Here is a 22,197-nt window from a genome sequence, read left to right on the forward strand (position 1 = left end):
GATTGGATGCAAACTGTGACCTCTACTGTCTACACAAACAAATTGTTGACGGACGGACGCACGGACACACGCAGGCACGCACAACGGACGCCGGACATCACACGATCACATTAGCTCACTGTGTCACTTCATGACAGGTGACCTAAAAATATGTGTCGGAGATAAACATGAACAGTTGTGGTTAAAATCCCATAGAAACAAGGGCTGTTTGTAAAACATGCATGCCCCCCTATATGGGCTATAAGTTGTAGTAGCAGCCATTGTGTGAATACGTTTTTTGTCACTGTGAATGGTGGTGGTGGTGGTGGTTGTGGTGGTGTAGTAGTAGTAGTAGTAGTAGTAGTAGTAGTAGTAGTAGTAGTAGTAGTAGTAGTAGTAATAGTAGTTGTAGTAGTAGTAGTAGTAGTAGTAGTAGTAGTAGTAGTAGTAAGTAGTAGTAGTAGTAGTAGTAGAAGTAGTAGTAGAAGTAGTAGTAGTAGTAGTAGTAGTAGTAGTGGTAGTAGTAGTAGTGGTAGTAGTGGTAAAAGTAGTAGTAGTAGTGGCAGTAGTAGTAGAAGTAGTAATAGTAGACGTGGTGGTGGTGGTGGTGGTGGTGGTGGTGGTGGTGGTGGTGGTGGTGGTGGTGGTGGTGGTATAGTACTAGTAGTAGTAGTACTAGTAGTAGTAGTAGTAGTAGTAGTAGTACTAGTACTAGTAGTAGTAGTAGTAGTAGTAGTAGTAGTAGTAGTAGTAGTAGTAGTGGTAGTAGTAGTAGAAGTAGTAGTAGTAGTAGTAGAAGTAGTAGTAGTAGTAGTAGTAGTAGTAGTAGTAGCAGTAGCAGTAGCAGTAGCAGCATTACAAGGCCAATACTTAAGAATGATCAAATGGGAAAAGGTAACATAGCACCAGCAGTAAATATGGGGCTCATTTACAGGTCAGATTTGGAATCTCTGCTGTAAAATGAGATTTTGAATGAATTAAAGGGAGGCAAATCTGTAATAAAAAGAACATGCATAAACCGTAGTTGTTTCCCTTGTTTGAACCATGCTAAATCCTTACAAGTTTGGAAAGAATTGGATGAAAAATTTGGACTTTATTGCATAAACACCATTTTCTCAATTCAAGGGGAGGTAATTCTGTACTTCATGGACCAATAATGCTCATTTTTTGTAGGGTTTGTGTCCTCATTGATATAAAGACACTGTGCAAATTTGGAAAGGATCGGACAAAAAATGTGGAAGATTTTTGAAAGTTTTCACAAAATAGGCAAAAACGAATAAACATGCAAAGTTCAACGAGCTCCTGCGGCCATGTTTTTTGACGAATCAAATTTCTTTGAACAACTTTTTCAGGGGAGCCCTCAAAGGTCATCCCTGTGAAATTTTTTGAAAATCTGATGAGCGGTTTCTGACAAGAAGATTGTTTAAGGTTTTTACCATATATGGTCATAGCGGCCATCTTGGTTATGTGATCAAATTTTTTTTAACAATTCTTTTGTCCCATGACCTAGGGATGCGCCACATGAAATTTAGTTGAAATTGGCTCAATGGTTTAGTAGAAGAACATGTTTACAAATTTGTATACGGACGGACGGACGGACGGACGCTGAGTGATCACAATAGCTCACCTCGAGCTATCGCTCAGGTGAGCTAAAAACAAGCTTGTGCAATTAGAACAACAAACGTTTTCATTGAACATTTCAAAACCTGTATCAACTGACACATTTAGCAATCGTATACATGTTTTAGCTTTCCTAGGAATAGAGGATTTTTTGCATTGTTTGGGGGAAAATATATCACCCAATACCTTGGCCAAAATAAACACTGATACATGATGTATGTAATTGTTGTGGCACCATCAGAGAAGATCAGATGCGCATCTTAATGCATCTTCTTTTTTGGGGGGCATAGTCTGTTTTTTGTTGCTCACCAGTAGCGCGTTTCGGACAAGGCAAGTTTTTGGTTCATCTATGCGACAGAATTCACGAATGTTTTCAAATAAATACCACTGATGGTCCAGATCAAGCCCTTTCGCAAACACTTCTTATGGCAGGTTGTCACAGCTCACATTAACATTCACTTTCGAGACCTTCCTGAGAGTGATTCTGACTACTGGTGAGCCACTAAATTCCCTGCATTCCAAAACACCGGGATGCTCCGCTGACACATGGAAATTGATGAAATTTGGTGACATTCTTTATGTGGTGAAACAATGTCGTAAGGTAATCCTTCCTGTCTTAGATAACAACAGGATTGGAAGAGTCCCCCACAAGCTGGGGGATGTTGTGGCCCGTCCTTGACGATAACCCCACAGACGCAGCGACATCAGACAACATTTCTGCATTGAAGTTTCTGTATCAAGATTACCATTTAATTAAGAAACAATTGCAAAATACAGTTTTCCTCTTATCAAATTATTATTTTGTTGTTGTTGTTGTAATAGAAAACTACAAAGTTTGAAGGATGATTTTGCATGGGATTTTGTTTGCCATATCAAGAATTTTATACCAATAAAACAGCTGAAACTATTAAAATGAATATTTATTTTCCTGTTACAAGACATAAAGTACCTACACACTACATTTTTAATTGATTTATGTTTTATTATTTTTATATTTTATTACATGGCAGAACTATACAACTGGATAGACTTATGGAAATGCAAACAAGGTTTATCAAGAAGGATCATGCAGGTCACATACACCATACTGTGATAAGGAATTTACCTCCACTTTGACTTCCAGATGCCAAAGTGCCAATCTGGTGTAAACTTTGTATGTCTTATCAACATAAAGCTTAGTGTGATGATTTTGTGTAAACCTGAAATGTTAAAATATAATTAAAAAAACAGGTCAGGCTACAATTTAGAATGTGTATTTTGTAGTAATTGACTGACTCAAAAATGTTGACTCATTTCAATATATTATTTTAAGAGAATTTTCCTTTTGGGATTGATACCAGAGTAATTTTTTTGTTAACATATTTACTTCATATCAATATCCTTACCATTTTGCAATTGCATTACTGCAAACAAATATTTTTAACAACAGGTTTAGATAAATTAATTTCTCAATATTAAAAAAGCTATCAGAAACACAATAACTAAGGGCTTTTTATTACCTACAAGAACTCTCCACAGAAGGTACCAGATGATTATGTTGTTTTTATTTTGGCCGCAACAGTTGTCACACTGAAAGTGAGAATGCTGTTCGCCAAGACCGTAACTTCCCAACCTGTAGAATATCAAATTATTGGTTATTTATCTACATAACACTTTTTTTTTACAATAATAATTATTAATTAAATTTGTGCTTAAACATTTTTAAAAAGTCAACCGTAAATTTGTTTTGTTAATCAGCTTCTGCCACATGAAGTTCAGACTTTTCAATTAACGCAGTATCTGATGTTTTTTTTGACAGCTTCTATATCAATATCAATATCAGACTCATCATGGTTTGACTCAAGGTCACTTTCATCACAGGAGTTTGAAATTCTATCAATATAGCTAATCTAATGGCTAAATAAAAAAAAAATATACTCCTATATAGTTCTGGCTTCCATAACTTTAAATGTCGCTTTTTATGATTTTTGACTGGCGCGACTTTATAGTTATGGACCAACCCCATTAGGAAAGTCAACCAGAAATTCCCGAAAAGTTGACAATTAACAAAGACCGGTCCAAAACAGCTTTTAAATGGAGTTGTTGGCCCAAATCAACCACTTGATTGGAAAGATTGACATTTTTCACATTTAACTGATGTATTCTTTCACAAAATACTATCTTAAACATTTAAAATGTATCTATTCTGCTCTTACATATCGAGAAAAACAGCGATCTGACAGACTTTCTTGAAATGCGAATCTCCCGAGATTTCACGGTCATATGACGTTATTTCTATTTTTAGTAACAAACCATGTGCTCAGGTGTTTTCAAATTCAGAATGACATTTCCCGGTATTTTAATTATTCTGGCTTATTTTGTTAACAAATTGTAGTGTCAATACAAAGTCAAAGTAAATATTATATAAAACTACCTGATTCACAATGAAATCAGTCTTATAATCCACCAGACGTAAGTTGTTAATGACAAATAATAGATTTCAGAAAACGAAAGTAATGTTTACAATTTCAGCATAACATGTCAAGGTTTATCCGAAAGTATCCAAATGAAAGCGACAATGGCGTCAAAATTGTGAATTTCAGACTGATGAGAGTTATTTTCATCTTTTGTAAGATGCATTTGAAACATTTGAACCTTAAAATATTCATCGATGCAATAATTTATATTCATTCGCCAATATATGTAGAAATGTATCCAAGAAAATGAGCTTTCTTTGATTTATAGCGTGACATAAATATGTTACGACTCTGGTTGACTTTCGATACGGGGTTAGCTTCAGCGTACAGATCTGTCAATACTATATAAACTGTACGCTGAAGTTCCTTTAGCTAACTCCTATATAGTATAAAGACTAGTCTTATACTATATTGGGGTAAAAAAATTTATTAAGCCATAAGATTAGCTATATTGAAAGAATTTCAAACTCCTGTGCTTTCATAATCATGCACCACATCAAACAAATCTTGAGTAGCGGGGTGAGAAGTTTACAAATAACGTTCATTTACATTCGATAAATCATTTAACTTTAAAAACGAAGTGTCCTGGTCTTGTGAAATTTCACATGGAATAGTGTTGGTGTTAATAAATTGAGACATGATATTTTAAAGTCAAATTTAAATCTTCCACCATTTCATGTAAACAATTCAGTTGCTGTCGTACAGTTTACTTCCGGGTCAAACTTGCGAGTCGCGAAAATTAATCACAAAGCCAAAATACACATATATATTTCACTTACCTATTTTAAGCATGTGGACATATCATTTCCGAACCTTCTTCGATTGAAGACATCCATTAGTACACGATGTCATTTTGATTTACAGCGTTTAATAGCCATTGAAAGGGAATAATTTGAATTAAATAAGCGGATTACAAACCACCAATTGTGCCAGTGTTTAAAGGACATATTCATGCTATATTGTGGAAATTTTCAAAGCATGTCATAAATTATGAGCCGAGAAATTGTATGAAAAAGACGAAATATCCAGCGCATTTTCGTACAAGATTTTTATCTCGCGATTTCCCGACATAAACGTCAGCGTACACAAGACTGATTTTCGCTGACGACGTCACATTTAAAGAGATATTATGGGCATTTTTCACTGTTGAATTGGGATTAAAAGAATTACCAGGTCAAAAGAGTTAGCTAAAATATGGTTACTGACCAATTATCTGCAACTCATCTTGCTTCCAGTTTTTTTGATAAAAACATACATTATATTCGATATTATACATGACCTGTGAGTCCTCTAATCCGAAATGATCCGTATAACAAAATAGTGTCTTTGTGTCGTATGAACGAATCTGCACTAAAACCAAATTTAGATTCACATAGTAAATCGAATTATTGCTGTCGCCAGTTGTCAAAACGAAAGTAAGGTTGATGTTCAAATGCATTATTTTTCTCTTTCCGTGATATTGTTTTGATATGTTGATGATGCATTAACAAATATAAGTGTATATGAAGTGAAAACACAAAAAATTAACAACGGTTGCGATAGACACCTATCAACTGATAGATGCCCATAATAACACTTTAAAATAAAGATCATAACGTTCTCGGCACTTCGGAGTTTTTATACAGCAATCAAGTATTAAAATCCACGCATTCCACGAGAATGGCGCGACCTTGTCAGCCGATTCGATTGTAAACAGATAATTAAATTGACCAACTATTTGTGATTTTAGCATAACACAATTTTCATTCTTCGTGATGCAATAAGGAATTGCGCATATAGAAAGGGTTTTTTGCGAACTTTGTTTTAAATGATTATCTTTCACGAAAACAAACCAACGTCAAAGTCCGTTGATCTTTGTAAAGATATTTCTTGTTATTTCTTAGCGTGACTGCCCATAAACAAAATAAATATAAAATTATTGTTTCTACTTCCATAAGTTGTACGTCGTATCGCCATATTAAGTAACACATAAAACCAAACGTCTACACGTTCAATGTTTTAAATAACGCCAGAAGCGCATCCAATAAGTTCTGTATTGCAGACTATTTGCTGCGTTATTTCAAGGCATATTTGTTAAAGAGACACCTAGGAAACAAATTCTCAGTTTGAAATGTTTGTCTCGTCTGTAGTGATAAATAAAACAACATGTTTAACCGGCCTTAAAATCCGCTCAGACGATTCCACGTTTCGTTTTATATAACCGACGCCGTTACCTCTTGTTCGGTTTCAAGTCTATTCTCCGTGCCCGTGGCTTGAGACGACAACGCTTCCTTTTAAAGACATCTTTCGACCCGTGGTGGCAATACAAAACAATAAAAATAGTTGTGTTAATACAATCGGATAGAGAACTATGATTAGACAATAACTTCAAATTAATGCAAACATAAAATATCTAAGTATAAAGCTTTGTCTAATAATTCACGATAACTTAATATTAAAATTTACAAAACACAATTTTGAGAAGTATACCATCACGTGGTCGGTCTTTCTTAAAGGGGCCTTTTCACAGATTTTGGCATTTTTTTAACTTATTCATTAAATGCTTTATATCGATAAATGTAAAAATTGGATCGTAAAAGCTCCAGTAAAAAATCAAGAATAAAATTTAAAAAAGGAAAAGAACATTGCCCGGACCAGGTTTCGAACCAGTGACCCCTGGAGTCCTGCCAGAGTCCTGAAGTAAAAACGCTTTAGCCTACTGAGCTATTCCGCCGTCTACACAATGTGACGTATTTTATACCTTATATAAGCAATCTTCGTAGTTGCACAAAAGTTAACGACAAAAACAGAACTCTCCAAATTATTCAATCGTTTCGCGTTGCAACGCTTTATAATTTTTAGGTTTCAAAATCGTCAAAAGATGCATATAATGGCTATATTAGACCATGGTAAATGTTCAGTATTACTGTTTCCTCGCAAATATCATAACAAAAACGAAAATTTGCGAATCTGAAACAACTTTTTTCCATTTTGTCAATTTACCAAAGCGTGAAAAGATCCCTTTAAATACTAAAAAGACAAGAATATCAGTGAAACTGATGGATAATCCCCGATGATGCGCTTTGTCAATCTATGTGTTAATAACCACCTAAAAAATCTTTTAATAGCCTCGGTGACCTTGACCCCAATGACATCAAACCTCATCAAAAGGTAGAAGCCCATGCAAGGTACCTACATGCCAAATATTAAAGAGATCGGTAAAGAAATGGAGGTGCTATGATAAACCGTTACAAAAGCGGGACGGAAATTATATAAATAGCCTCGGTGACCTTGAGCACAGTGACTTCAAACCTCATCAAAAGGTAGAGGTCCATGCAAAGTACCTACATGGCAAATATGTTAGAGATCATTAAAGTATTGAATGCCCTATGAGTAACTGTAAGAAAAGCGTGACGGAACATCTATTATCAGCCTTGGTGACCTTGAGCCCAGAAACCTCAAACCTCATTAAAGGTAGAGGTCCATGGAAGGTACCTACATGCCAAATATGAAAGAGATCGGTAAAGTAACAAAAGCATGACATGAAAATATATTATTAGCCTCAGTGACCTTGACCCCAGTGACCTCAAACATCATCAAAAGGAAGAGGTCTATGCAAGGAACCTACACGCCAAATATGAAAGAGATCGGTAAAGTATTGAAGGTGCTATGACAAACTGTAACAAAAGTGTTACGGAAAAATCAATTATTAGCCTTGGTGACCTTGACCTTGACCCCAGTGACTTCAAACCTCATCAAAAGGTAGCGGTCCATGCAAGGAACCTACATGCCAAATATGAAAGAGATCGGTTAAGTATTGAAGGTTCTATGAGATACTGTAACAAAAGTGTGACGGAAGTAAGGAAGTAAGGAAGGACAAACTGGCACCTATATGCTCCCCGAAAATTTTCGGGGAGCATAAAAATACAACAACAACACAAAAAACACTTATGCAAGATCTTTTCCCAGAATTTATGATGATTGTTATGGTATACATATACATTTCAAAAAATTTCTAAAGTGATACAACTGCTCATAATTATACAAGTTCTCCATTTAAATTTATGAAACCACGTGGTCGGTGTAACCGACTTCTAAAAATGCAAAATATTTAATATCTTCCCCAAAATGTATACTGAATGTTATATTCTAAATGTAAATACGCATAACAAGATACAATTGTCTACAATTAAATAAGTTCTCCTTTGAAAAGAAAGAGTTTAAGACAAATTTAAGAAACCACGTAGTTTAAAATGTAAACTTGTAAACCATAGCGCGACCTACCCTGTGATGCGAGGAGCTAGTAAAAGAACGACAATTTGCACGGGCAGTGGTTTTATACTTAGTGGACGAGTCTATGTGTTAGAGTAGACTGGGTAGGATGGGTTATAAAATTGGGGTTTGGTTTTCGGCGATCCCTAAAAAATCAAAATACTGACAGTACTGGTGTGACGATGCTTTTGAAGAGGATTGATATTAAAGCATCTATTTAAGTTTATCTACATCACCACAATTGTGTATGTGGGTACGAAAATATTGGGTAGGAAAAAATGGGTACGAACACTTTAGGTACACAAATTATGCCAAAAAAATAAGTACGTAAAAAGATTTGGTTACGAAAAAAAAATTAGTAGGAAACAAATTGGGTACGAAAAAGAATGTGGTTACGAGCACAAATTTGGGTACGAAAAAAATTGGGTACGAAAACAATTGGGTACGAAAAATGTAGGGTACGAAAAAAAAAGTGGGGGTACGGGGAAGTAGTACCCGTGTGGAACTTGAACGTTTCAGCGAAACTTGGAGGCAGGTTATATTCTCGATCAAATATAACAAGAAATATCCTTAAAAAGGTATTCGACGTGTATTTTCTGTACCACTTATCTTAAAAAACTGTCTGTTACAGTAAAATGTTTGTGGGTTATAACATTACGTTTCAGCATATAAATTCAAAACTTGGCATGCTCTTTAATTACACCATGCTCATTAATTTCACATGTATATCATACCAAACTTTATATTTCGTTGTTTCCTTTCCTAAGTTAATGATGCTATGTGTACGGACGTGATTTCACAATCCCATGTGCATGAACATGTACTTTTTCTCTTTTGATTATTGTTCTTTTTCTCTAATTCAATAAGCTTAGGCATGTTTATTCGTTAAGTACGGCAATAATTTCATGATGATTCCCGATCGAAAGTGGGTATGAGCACATAGTCGTAAGAGCACTTGAATACGTGAGTTCGCCCATGAACAAATGGTAAGGTAAACTAAATCTCCGCGATATGACCTAATATGTGTTTAAAACAGCAAACAATATCCAACAAACGAATGAATTGTCAAACATAGTATGTGCACTGATGTGGCTCTGTAATTTATTTTTGAAAATTTTATTAAATATGCAAAATGAGAAAGCATGCAGAAGAGCGAGTATCACAGATATGATACGGCTTTTAGGCTGTTTATATACCATAGTCGCTACAACGTTTACAAATGGCAGGTTCGAAATAATTCGTTTTCTTTACACTCATGATCGCGTTGAAAGTTAATTATACACGTTTTGATTCGCAATTTATTTAATGAATCACGACAAATTTCAAATACAATACAGAAAATGCATAGTTGTTTCATTGATCTATAAACATATAATGGATTGAAGATAACTGATTTAAAATTAACGTTTTCAAACTATTATTAAATCTTTTCCCAGAATATGCTGTCCTATTTATAGCTGAGCTTCCTATACCTTTATCAATGATAATCAGCGAGGTATGCCGAATAGAAAAATCGAGCTCAATCGGACTGGCTCGGTCTTTTACAAAGGTTGCCATTGTGAAGATTTTTTTCATGATATGATAACTTAGACGATCCTTCGCAGCATCGTCAAAAAGCGTTTGCGTTGAATAAGACAGTTTATTCTTGAGCGAATAAACACTATTAAAATATATCAATCACATAATAGTAATGACAATAAGCTCGCTACATGTGCAAAGACGTCGATCTTCGATTCGAAAGAAGTAATTCGACGCGGAGCAATTAGTAGAAAATGACGGAAATATGACAAGAGTCTTGCTAAATAAGCTAAGTGGTCTATTTCGATTAAGAAGAAATTGTCTCAAAGTTGTACAAAATGACGATGAATTAGCTCAGCAGCTCTACTTAAAACGCAGTTTAATTCCGGATTCACATTCAATAGTTGGACACACTTAATTAACTTCCTAAATGATTAACAATCATGAACTGGTATGCACTGAATACGCCCACTGTTGTTTTTATCGGATAACATTTTCGCCTCCATTTCAAGGGATAGAAAAATGTTCATGACCACTCAGAGGTCAGTGTGAATCGCCAGTTGTATTAATCAAACACTTTTGGGACACTTATTAGTAAGCACATGTTAGCATTACTCCGTTGCGCAAATAATTTGGCTACTTACCGGTAATCAATTTGAAGAAACGAGAGCGCCAATGGCATCGAAAGTCTATTTGCAAGATACAGGGAAGTTTCTGCTGAAGTAAATGTTAAAGGATTATTTGCTTGAATGAAAACGTAAAAGGCTATCAAAAAGATTTTTTTTATGAAAAACAACACTAATGCCAAACAATAAAAGTCCCCTACCTCGCATGAAATTTTAGTTTGCTTTGTAGGTAATAATTTTCTTAAATTAACTCGCTTTTGTCAATATTATAATTGTTTTACGAACAAAACTTGTTTTAGTTTCTAAGAACTTTTTTCACGTAAAACGGTCTTAGAACAATTTACTAAAATGGTGTAAGCGCTGTTCTCGGAAGAAAATGTGAGAAAAAAGTTTATAAATTTAAAATGGTAAGAATTACGAAATAGTATGTTAAATATCTAATTCGTCTGCCCAAAATCAAGGAAGGCATGAAAAAAGGACAACCGTTTCCCCGGTGATTTTGAAAAGCGGTAGTACAAAGGCCTATTTGCGTCGCAAATAGACTAAAAATGTACAGCCTAACTATGTGTGTTCAAAAAATAGTAATTTACATTGTTTTATATTGCTTTACGTAAGGGTATAAAATGGCATTAAGATACAAACAGGAAGTTTGCACTATTTTTCAACAAAACGGTATTATAAGACAAACTAAATAAATGTTGATAAAGCAGAGATACTGAAGCATTTACAAAAGTTATTGTTTGAAGAAACGTCATATTACTCGGAATCAACTATAAAATTGTCATTTCTGCGTAAACGAAAAATATACAACTACTAAAGATTGATTGATGTTCTATATTTTAAACCCATTATGCAAAAAATCACAAATATCTTACAAATATAACATTTTAATGTCTGTTTATGGGTTTTCACATGTTAAAAAGTCCGTAACTACGTCCTAAGGACATGAATTGATAAAGTTTTCATATGAAACATATTCGTCACGTCGCAGGCTCTCAAATTATCACAGTTATAAAGAAGAAGAAGACGAAGAGTACTATATCTGGGATTGCTTCACCCCCTTGGTTGCTTTATGCGGCTCTTTCACAAAAGACACAAGTATTACTTTGATATTCGCTAAGGCTTTGTCGACAAATTCCTAGTGTTTATCATTTTTATCGAGCACATCACAGTACATATTACAGCTGCTTATCACATCATGTATCACATATTACATGCATTTATAAGTGGCCGTATATCACATGGCATATCCCATGCAGATGACAATAAGTTTGATTTTAAGTGTATTTTTTCGAAACATAATTATGTAAGTACACTCAGTCATCGATTTATTTCAATTGTCATTGTCGATTACAATTTCTACCATTTGTAACACGATTCGCTGCCACTTTTTTCTTAATAACTGCTGAGCTTCGCTATATAAACAACAAAATAATCGATCGCCATCAATAATTTTATATAATCATAAGTAAGAAATAGAATATATAGAGAATACTAGGTTAACGTTGAATACAGAGAAGTTTATGTTACGAGGCTTGAACGCCGGGAGCGCGAGCCTTGGCGAGCGCTTTCGGTGTTCGAGCCGAGCAACATAAACTTCTCTGTATTTAACGCTTATCCTAGTATTCTATTTATCCCATTTGATTTTTTTTCAACGTGACATTTAACATAACTAGATCTAATAACTTAGCCTAACAATTAGTTTATCTCATTCTTAAAAATCGCTTAAAATCTAACAAATGTAAGCATGCGTAATGATATAAATGTATTTGTTCTGGTACGCAACATAGTCTTTAAAAAATTCACACACAAACTGTAAAACTAGTAAAAAATATCACCATGTGCTCGCTTCAATTTGACGCAGCATGCGAATTGTAACACATAACGACCGCGAAAAGAAGTTTGACTTTACTATAATTCATTTTATTTTCGAAAGAAAATGATCAAAATCCAATATGGCGGCGATTGCTCCTGACAAAATGATGTCGATGTCAACATAGATTCTACATGTACACTATCGACGAGTGAACAGACAATTGCAGCGACCACAGGCAGCAGTATCGTAATAAAAAATTTAAAAAAAATTGCCCCCCCCCCCCCCCGGACCATACCCCCCCCCCCCCCCGAGCTTACCCCAGGGGTTCCAGATTGTTAAATGTACACCTATTGTGTATTGTTTAACTTTCCAACAACGAATATTGACAAAAAATAACAGTTTAAAAAAAATACCCCTCTTATAGGTATTATATATACACAAGGTATGAAGCGTACTATATGTCTATTGCTGAAAGATTGTGGAACATTGGACGTGACCTTTTTCATCGAAAACACACATGTCCCCATGCAGTTGCCGACAAAATGCAACTGGATTCGTTAAAAGACAGTAAAAGCAACGTGATTACACAACTAACCGATCTCCTGCTCAGCTAATAATTTAAATATTCAATTGAATTTGACTTTCACGCTATATGTCACTCGGTGTTTCATCTACACATGTACACCATTTTAATTTTATAACGCGTCATCTGGTTGGTTGTTTTCATTGTGTTGGCCAATGATATGGCGTTTTAGAACCGAGCATTCGATCGACAAAATATGACAGCAAAACACAGACATGTAGCGAGAAAGTCGAATTTATTGAATATTAAAGTTATTAGCCGCGCATGAGATCGCTTAGTAGTGTAATCTCGTTGCTTTTACTGTCTTTAACGAATCCAGTTGCTTTTTGTCGGCAACTGCATGGGAACATGTGTGTTTTCGATGAAAAAGGTCACGTCCAGTGTTCCACAATCTTTCAGCAATAGGCATATAGTGCGTTTCATACCTTGTGTATATATAATACCTATACGAGGGTTATTTTTTCAAACAATGTATTTTGTCAATTTCGATGTTGAAAAGTAAAACCATACACAATAGGTAGTCAATATAAATTGCCGCCTAAGAGTCTTTTGATGATTTTTGCTTTGGCAGACTCTTGGCGTCAATAGTCTACTCTATCTTTTTAATATCGAGTTTTCCTTCTTTGTCTATATTGATGCGCAAGGAATTTGGTGCGCAACATTCAAGCCCCGATATCAGATAGTTAATATCAACGGATTGCAATAATATTGACATACCTGTGTAGATAATTCATTTCTCAATAATGTTCCGTAAGAATTATGTAATGACTCTTTCAATTTTGCACGCCTGACCAATTTAAATCAACACACTACTCACATTTTCAATTCCAATCGCTGTGCCCGCTGTGTAGACCAGTTGACGAGTGACGTCACGCGCACCTGCAAATATTAGACTCCGCCCACTGGTTGGCAAAAAGAGGTGAAATTCATATAAGCGCATATAGAGAAGGTTGAAATAATCATCGTTTTTATTGATAATCATTCACTATATCAAATATAATTTTACTAACTATGTCTAAATAAAACAAAAGCGTGCAAGGAAATGCATTTTTGGAACGATTATATTGTTGTTATTATTTGTTTTTACTATAAAATAACTCGGGAGTGGAACACAATATACGAACGCGGTATGCAGTTACCATAAAAATCTCTACTTGGCACATCTTCGCGACCATTTTTTAGATAAAAAATTCTCTAATATTGAAATTCTTTCAGAATAAATCAAATTTAATGCACGAACACAAATAAGGATGTAAACAAACAGCAAATAGATCGACTTTATGTACGCAACATATAGTAACTGATTTGAACATTTATGCCTGTAAAAACTTGCCTTGTTACACATTAAATAAATTCTCTTGATATATGTAATTGATTTTATTTAATTATTCACACCAATTTTGACACTCTTTGTTTAAGCGGTTTAAACCCGGTGTTTTATTGCACCTTTGTTCATCAAAGCGATTATCTCGTTATGATCGGATACTGTTCAAACAATTACAAAGAACACATGGTGTCATAAATCCAGGGACCTATTCTTGAGTCCCTGCATAAACCACATGTGGCATACAAGTGTCTGGTCATTAAACACAATTTATGATACCTCCATGTCATCTCTTGGCATATTGAGCGATCATCTACGCAAAATTGTAAAGCCAAAATACGAAACAGTTGCTTTAATAAAATATTTTAACATATTTAAAAAAAATGAAGATATTTGTCCGAAATGGATTAACAGGAACTAGTGTATGTATATATTAGCCTGTTTAATCATAATAATAGAGTGTTAATAACTATAAATTAAAAATATTGTGCAATTTCACTGCTTCACAATTAACGTATTTAACGAGTACCGGCAAATGTAAACTCGGCTATTACGTGTTAAGATTGTACGTTTCTGTAGTGTAAGAAATGACATCATGAAAACAAGCAAACAACAAAAGGGTAAAAAATACTTGCGTAAAATAAATTAATATATAGATTAATTTATCATAAATGTTATCACTCCTTATCTCCAGTAAAGAGAGTGCACGCAGACAGTTCAATTTGCTTAATATGCAGTTCTTGTTTTTCATATGTATGCTAAACTTTATGATATTGTCATTCGATGGAAACGAAACGGTAATTCATTCAATGGAAAATAAAATTACTATAATGTTTATAAATTGTAATGTATTCCGCTCTTAGGGCTTCGTTTTATAATTGATTAAATGCCGCTCTTACACTTTCGCTCGCTTATGAACAATAATAATATCTACACCACTTATAATTATAATTAAATTAATGTATGTGTTATTATCTTTGAAATATAATTTACCAAAACCTTATTATCACAAAGAACAGGAAAGAATATTTATTGTTTTGTTTTGTTTTGTTTTGTTTTGTTGGATTGCCAGTTTTTAGTCTTCCGACCACGTTTACTCTGATGTTAATAACTAATTCGTATTTTTATACAGAGGAAATTATATTTATGAAAATACATTTATTGGTACTAAATATTATATTTTTGCACTATTATTTAAGAGTTTTAATGTTTATTTCGGATTTTTGTACATTAAACACAATTGATGATGCCATCATGTCTTCTCTTTCTGGTAGTATTAAGCAGTCACTTGGTTTAATATTTTACCTCCGACATACTTAACAGTTGCGTACATTAGATATGTTACATATTGTACAAATTAAAAGTTATGTCCAATATAGAATATCAGAAATTGTACACCGTAAAGATACAAGCCCGTTTTATCCCTGGTTTAATTTATGAAAAAAAGTATTTGATAATTATAAAATTTACCTAAAAAATTATATCGGTTAATTCAAACTACGTCATTTCGTATGAAGATTTAATGTTACGACAATGCACGAACGACATCATAAAAATAAGAAATTACATTTGACACCAACGGGGGTAAATAATGTTTTAACAAAAATATGTATATAGATATATGTGTGTTAAAATGTTAGATATTTGCCACTCATACTCACTAGTAACGAGTTTTCAATATACATGAAAACACAGTTCAATTTGCATCATGTAAAGTTGTGTTTTTCAGTTGTATGTTTATATTCCTCAATAGCGTCATTCTCTGTACAAAACCAATCAAATTAAAATTACATGTAAATACTGCTATGCACTTCGCTTTTAATAGGGCTTGTAGTACGTTTATTTTCAATGCACCCCTTACGTACTCATGCCATTCATAATTATATTTTTATAATTAGATGTATTACTTTTGTAATTTATTGAAGCTTTTCTGCAAAAAATAATACGGCTTATTTCTAAAGAGCTCTTTGTTGTGTCAAATTGTCGGCCTTTCAGTCTTCAGATAATCTTTACTTTGATGCTAATGACGCGTTTTTTAAGATGCCAATAAATGTATTAATAAATTCTGTTGGCACTAAATAATATATTTTTGAAATATTATTTAGGTGTTTTTTTTTTCGGAGTTTCGTTTCGATAAATTGACTAAACAAGCGTCGTTATCCATATGTTTTGCGTTACTGCAAAAACCTATAAAATACATTTTTTAAGATGTTTAGCTTTATAGCTATTAAATGATTCCAAAGATGAAAATCTACTCAACTAGATATATTCACTTTCTCTTCATCTTCCATATAATCTCCTAAAAGATCGTCAAGATCAATATCACTCTCCCAAAAGTTCGGTTTTTTGTACGAGACATAATTCCAGCTCACAAAATTAAATTTACATTCAAACAACAATTTGTTTATATCTGATTTCAGTTAGAACAAGAAAAATAATGGAAGTCGTATCAAAAATACCATACTTAATACAATATGTTTTGATTTTAGAGTATAAAGTTTTACCCATTTCAAACAATTAGCGTTAAATAATTGCGCGAGAATCTTAAATAAGTATAATCTGCTTGATGTTGCGGCTATTAAAAACAACACAACAATACATGCGTGAATTGTTTGTGAAACGTTAAAAGTAACAAGTCTAATCAAAGACATAGAATGAGCGACTGAACCGGTAAATTTTCGCCGATGATTACCACTTGATTACAGATAAAAAAAACAAATACACGAAAGCATTTTAAACATTTTATTTGTAACAATCAATCTCAACTTCAAACAATCATTTAAACAACAAAAATGTGATAATCGCCTCACATTTATTCATCAAGTAATTTATTTATCCGACAACGGTGAAGCGGGTATTCTCTACGTCTTTGGCTTTTGGAATCGCAGACTCGCACAAGTTAGCAGCAGTGTAATGGCGGACAGTCACGTGACTGACAATGTGGCGGCGGTCAATTTATCGATTATGGAACGGTCTATACGGCAGGTAGATTTTAATCGATAACGCAGCCTATTACACCGTAAAGCCTTCTTCTGATTGGTTGATATTTAAATATTTCATAACATGGCGAGAGGTCAGTGATTGTATTGCGATTTAAGCAGAAGTTTAACTGAAACAAATTATGCCTTTTAACTTCAAATCGACGCTATTTGAGGTAAAAATGGACTAATTAACTAAAACTTTATGAGTTGGTAATGTTATTTTGCAATTTTAAGCATATTGATATAATAGTATTTATTTTTTCGTTATTGTTTTTGCAGACCGGAGTTTCAGCGTTCAGATTAATTCTGAACGCGAATTATTTCAGCTAACACAATAGGTGTACATTTAACAATCTGGAACCCCTGGGGTAAGCTCGGGGGGGGGGGGGTATGGTCCGGGGGGGGGGGGGGCATTTTTTTATGATACTGCTGCTGTGCCTGTGGCAGCGACTGACACTTAATTTGACTTAATATGCAGGGCAATACGTTTTCCGACTTCGGACGACGAATTTAAGGACGCGCAGAACGTGTTTTTTATATAATGTTATGGGTATGCCGTGTGTGATCCAATGCATTAATGGCCCCCATCTTAAAATCATTTCCCCGAGAACAGGGAACGACAAAAGTACAAACAAAAACCAAAACACGTTCGAACTAGTATCTTACCTTTAATTATCCTTTAAAATCCATCTACTAATCCATTTAACTCAATAATTGGCGATTTTGCATCTAGGGTCTTTAATAATTATTTGAGCATAGTTAAATAAAGACCCTCATGCCATCCTATCACTACTTTCAAATGAATTTATGAACTCGATAAACTTTCTGATTCGTCACACGCTACGTCATGTACTCTATGTACATTACTGCTGTTTAAATGAACCGGAGCAGTTTATCAAATAATAGCCGTTGGTAAACTCGGATGCATTTGCAGATTTCTGCATACAAACATAATTATGTTTAAACTTGCACAATGTTATTTGTCTATGATAAATGCCCTTATTGTGTACAAGAAAATAATTTAATATATAATTACACAAAGAATGGAAAGCTTTCCATTACACAACAGATAAATCAGTGGATAATACCCGTGTACAAAATGGGACGTTCCGAATTCCAGTGTGGTGCTTTTTTTACCATCTTATACTTTACACAGCTCTATGATTAACGTGAATTAAATCGGATAGCAAATATTGCAGATTATTTATGAATTGTGCGATATTTGTATGGCTTGTTGTACATTCTTAAATGTCAAAAGTATATGCATGGATTATAAACAATGCACATTACACGAAATAAGGAAAATGTGATTAATTGACAATTCAAATACCGTATGTCGATATACAGTACATGTACATGTGAAATAAGTCGCGTTTATAATAAATCGTCAATTACTTTTTTTTTAAAATTACGCAAAAAGTGTCATTTTATGACGCCATCAATCAGCTGATTCCTTATACGGATGGCGAAAAATTATGTCATATGACTAGATTTTAAGGATGAACGTCGTATAATTTTGAAACTAAAGTTTTCTCGGCTTTATTAATTATGAAAAAATCATTCAGTGATAAAGTAAAAAGTAGTCCGTGCACGTGACAGGTATATCCCACAGTGTTATACGGGCTAGTATATTCCATAAGGTGTTATACCGTCAATGTCGCGTTGAAAATGGGATAAATCACTAAACATTAGGGCAGCAAAGAATATGTGATCGCTGTTTTTACTCCAAATCCCCGTGGACCTTGTCCACACAAGAACGTTAATTTGAACTAAGCGTGCTCGATGATATGAACGATTAAGCTCCCTTTGCGTGAAATCAAAATCCGGATCTTAACACTTCAAATCCCTGTACATAACACATGTACATTAATCATTCACTTATTTCAAGCACTATTGATTTATCCAATCAATCTCTTTCTTTTAAATCGTATTATTTTTTGGAAACGTGTATATCGAATGCTAACCATTCTGATCAAAAACACAAACTACAAATTCGAATGAATGGTGCGAGAGAATTATTTTATTTGTATCGCAGTTTCAGATTTTACATGAGAAGTACGCAATCCGAACCAATTTGTTGTATCCGTTCGATTATTTTGTTTTATTGTAAAATAATCATAAATATTGCCAAGCAATAAAAGTCCCCTACCGGCTCCACCATTGTCAGAAATTCCACCATTGTCAGAATATTTTTTTGTTGCCATAGCAACCAGAATTTTTGACGTAGGAACAAAATAATATGACGTGCATAATGTCCTTATTGCCATCTATCCATGTTGAAAGTTTCATTAAACAAATATGAAGAACTTTAAAAGTTATCGCAGGACTCAGAAAACCACAATTTTCAGCAGTATTTCTAGTCTATTTGTTGCCATAGCAACCAGAATTTTTGACGTAGAAACAAAATGAAATGATGTGCATAATGTCCATATTGCCATATATTGATGTTTCAAGTTTCATGAAATAATATAAAAAACTTTTTAAGTGATCGCAGGATCCAGAAAACCACCATTTCCAGCAGTATTTCTAGTCTATTTGTTGCCATAGCAACCATATTCTTTTGACGTAGGAGCAACATGAAATGACGTGCATAATGTCCATATTGCCATCTATCCATGTTTCAAGTTTCATGAAAAGATATTAAGAACTTTGAAAGTTATCGCAGGATCCACAAAAGTGTGACAGACTCACAGACTGACGGACGCACAGAGCGCAAACCATAAGTCCCCTCCGGTGAAACCGGTAGGGGACTAATAACCACGTCCAGAGAGTTGTCCCTTAAATCCAGAGAGTCTAGCTTAAATTAGTATGTGTCGTCATAGAAATTACGTAAAACGAGATACGTCAAACATTGCGTTATCGTTTAAGAATAAAAGTACGGAAAGATGATACTGTAATGAACGATGAAGTGTAAAATACACGATGTGATTGCTCGAGCGAGCATTTATAATCAGCCCACCCACATAAAGACCACAGGGTCACATGGCGTGTGCGGTTATGTCGACAGCATGTCTATATAGGTCGTGTTTTTTTACACATACAACTCATCGCGGTGGTCGTATTTTGCTGAATGTGGCTGTTTAAGAAATAATATTTTTTTATCATGGTTTATTGTCGAATAACCCACAGTAAGGAGTATAGATGCGTAGGATTATTCGACAACAAACCATCATAGAAAAATAGTATTTCGATTCTAACACGATTCTAATTGATTTGGTTCACGCTTTAGGACGTGAACTACATTTTTCAATACTCCGCCCTTCTTAGTACAAAGTTCACTATTTAGTAATAACCCATAGACGATTTTCTTCTTTGTTTATATGAAATTTGCACGTTCCGTGTTAGAATATACGGTATTCTTGCTGAATGTGGCTGTTATACGGGTATTCTTGCTGAATGTGTAAAAGTATTATGCAATAATATCAAATGCGCTTGTAAAGTAACATTTAATGCTAAATGAGTACACAGTGAGTAGATTTAATTTCAAATGTATGCATGTACTATAATTTACAATCATGTAATAAGAAAAATAACATGTAGAAAAATATATGTATCTTGTTCTGAGAAAATTGGGCTTAATGCATGTGCGTGAAGTGTCGTCCCAGATTAGCCTGTGCAGTCCGCACAGGCTATTCAGGGACGACACTTTCCGCCTTAATGGGATTTTTGCAAAGAAGATACTTCATTTTAACGAAAAATGTCATAAAAGCGGAAAGTGTCGTCCCTGATTAGCCTGTGCGGACTGCACAGGATCATCTCGGACGACACTTTACGCACATGCATTATGCCCAGTTTTATCAGAACACGACTCATATTCATACACCATAATTCATCGTTTCACAAACCTGACCTCACCTCGTTTAAAATGCGTAATGCAATTGTCGATAGTGCGACACTTCTAATAAAACACTAATCCGCCGGTAAAGTCTGCGAAACCCGATTTCAGATATTAGCTCACTCGAATAAGTGCAAATATGACCCAGTATGATTTTTACAAGCAAGTGTTTTTAAACATTTAAATTGATTTTTTCTATTTATTTTGGAATTAAACAACATACAGAACAATACAAGCATGCGTTGTTAGGAAACATAGTTAGCATGTTAAAGAACAACAACAGCTTTAATATATTGAAACCATTGAGATACATTTTTTTCTAATGTTTAAGATGGTAAAGGTATTTCATGTTTTTACTTTTGATTCGTTTTCTGTGGCGAGCCAGTCGGACCCGACTAGGTCTAGATCCGACAGTATAAATCTTTTGGGGTGAGTCACTGCAATACACGCGTCACGTTTACACCTTTATTTTGTCTATATAAACAGTGCCGCCGACAACGCCGATGGGAACAAGCACTACGTCGACAATGACGTCTACGTCGGTTATGGCAAAATGTTTGTGACGTTCACAATACGTTCTATGTGACGGTTGTTACATATATCAAGGTACGTACAATCTTTATGACGGCTATCTGTAATTAACAATGTGAATGAAAAGTATAATAGGCAAATGACAATCTTTCATGCAGGAAATAAATACATGTGCGTTATAATAATATATAGTATTATTAAACTTACACAACAGTGCTGTCAACTGATAACATAACACATAATTGAAATGAAAACTAATTGAGAATTTATTTGCGTTTGCAAGCACGAAGTATCGAGTGTTTCACATCTAAGAGAACGGCTTTAAACTGCTGGTCCAGACATCCGTATATGATCGGGTTGATCACGTGATTGATAAACATCAACCGGAAGAAGAAGAAATACGCCGCCTTAGCATGGTTGTCCATTTTCTGCAAGATGTGGTATGACGACGAGATAGTCTTCAGTAAAAATAGGTACAAGACTACGGTGATAATGAAAATTATGGTCAGAATTAACATAATCAGCGTTTTTTGTTCTACGTGGTGTTCTTTCTGGTGGACGATCGCAGTCGTAATTAACGTTGACGAATTGGAATTGACTTGCCCTGGATTTTTCTTGTTTGTTTTAACTTTTCTAACGTCTTCAACCTTAATGACAACGTCACTAGATAAGCCATT

General features: G+C 34.4%; 1 long non-coding RNA gene across 3 annotated transcripts; it reads right to left on the reverse strand.

Annotated features, from left to right (window-relative positions):
• Positions 1–636: 636 nt before the first annotated feature.
• Positions 637–8,322, reverse strand: LOC127858650 (uncharacterized). Of its 3 annotated transcripts, none has more exons than XR_008039001.1 (4): positions 6,269–8,322; positions 3,099–3,211; positions 2,705–2,798; positions 637–2,330 (listed from the first exon to the last, which is right to left on the reverse strand). It is a non-coding gene; the product is annotated as an uncharacterized LOC127858650 (long non-coding RNA). The 3 variants fall into 3 exon arrangements; XR_008039002.1 differs by having other exon boundaries at positions 4,835–8,322; XR_008038999.1 differs by having other exon boundaries at positions 638–2,330; positions 3,099–8,322.
• Between the last annotated feature and the right edge of the window lie 13,875 nt (positions 8,323–22,197).

The sequence above is a fragment of the Dreissena polymorpha genome, chromosome 14, assembly GCF_020536995.1.
Source record: "Dreissena polymorpha isolate Duluth1 chromosome 14, UMN_Dpol_1.0, whole genome shotgun sequence".
Classification (NCBI taxonomy): domain Eukaryota; kingdom Metazoa; phylum Mollusca; class Bivalvia; order Myida; family Dreissenidae; genus Dreissena; species Dreissena polymorpha.